Source organism: Mobula hypostoma, chromosome 10, assembly GCF_963921235.1.
Source record: "Mobula hypostoma chromosome 10, sMobHyp1.1, whole genome shotgun sequence".
NCBI lineage: Eukaryota > Metazoa > Chordata > Chondrichthyes > Myliobatiformes > Myliobatidae > Mobula > Mobula hypostoma.
In genome coordinates, this window is record NC_086106.1 from 4,630,914 (window position 1) to 4,632,285 (window position 1,372).

Genomic DNA, 1,372 nt, shown 5'->3' on the forward strand with positions numbered 1-1,372 from the left:
GTACATTTGATGTCTCGGGCTGAAATGTTGACTGTACTTTTTTTCCACAGATGCTGCCTGGCCTGCTGAGTTCCTCCAGCATTTCGTGTGTGTTGCTCAGATTTCCAGCCTCTAAAGACTTTCTCTTGTTCGGGATGTGTGTGCACTGAGGACTCGGCTCTGACATCCTGGTTCAATGCCTAACCTCCAGCAGCCCAAAGCTGCTTCAACTTTTCTTTTGCATTCTGGACAAACGTCGAAAGGGCAATGGCATTCGTAGGCTCAGTCACTTGAACACCAGCCTCCTACTGAAACGCCATTGTCAAGGCGTGTTTAGTTGAATCAGCTGTTTGTGAAAGTAAAGGTATTTCTGGGTGTGCTGGGAGCTGGCAGCTCCCACAGGTCACTGGCAGTGCGTCTTGTGTTACTGCTGCTGTCACGGCTCTCATGGCATTTCAGATAGAAAGGTTATCAGTTAGATAGGAATCCAGAACATTTTCAGGGTTTCTCAGTGCTAGGCGAAGGAAGGTCGGGACCTTTGGGAAGTCCTAATTCAAAACTTCTCAATGTCACTTTAAGGAAAGTGGACCCAGCTTTGAGCAACACACACACAAAATGCTGGAACTCAGTGCTCAGACAGCATCTACGGAGGGAACTAAACAGCTGCCTTTATCAGTGCGGCCCTTCGTCAGGTCTCGAAGAAGTCCTGATCAGCCCCGGTGAGGCTTCTTGGCCCAAAATGACGACTATTTATTTCCTTCCGTTGACTCTACCCGATCCACAGTATTCCGCACGGTAGCGCAGTGGTTAGCACGAGGCTTTATAGCGCCAACGCCCAGGATCATTTCCCGCCGCTGCCTGCACATCCTCCCCATGACTGCATGGGTTTCCCCTGTGTGCTCCGGTGTCCAAGGACATACGGGTTAGCAGGTTAATCGGTCATTGTAAATTGTCCCGTGATTAGGCTCAGACTAAAATGGGGGTTTGCAGGGCTGCACGGCTCGAAGGGCCAATTCCGCGCTGTACGTCGATAAATAATTTTCCAGGCTCCGCAGAATCACTTGCGGACCCAGGCTTGGTCCTGTGGAGACTCCCTAAGCAATGTCTGCAGCTCTTTAGCCACTGTAGAAATCAACAAGCATCAAGTCTGGTAGTGTCAGGAATCCTCACAGTCAGGTCTTGCCTGTATAGATATCTCCAACGCATGTCACCCTCAGGATGGCTACATCTTTCCAGGCTATGGATTTGCAAAGAGGACATGGAGAATAATGGAATGGTCCACACCCCAGTGACTGCATTATGGAGGGCTCCGATTTCCGGGCTGTTCTCGGGGACACACAGAGACAGAAGTCGTATGAAATGTAATCAACTCGGTGAAAGGCCCCCTTTAGTC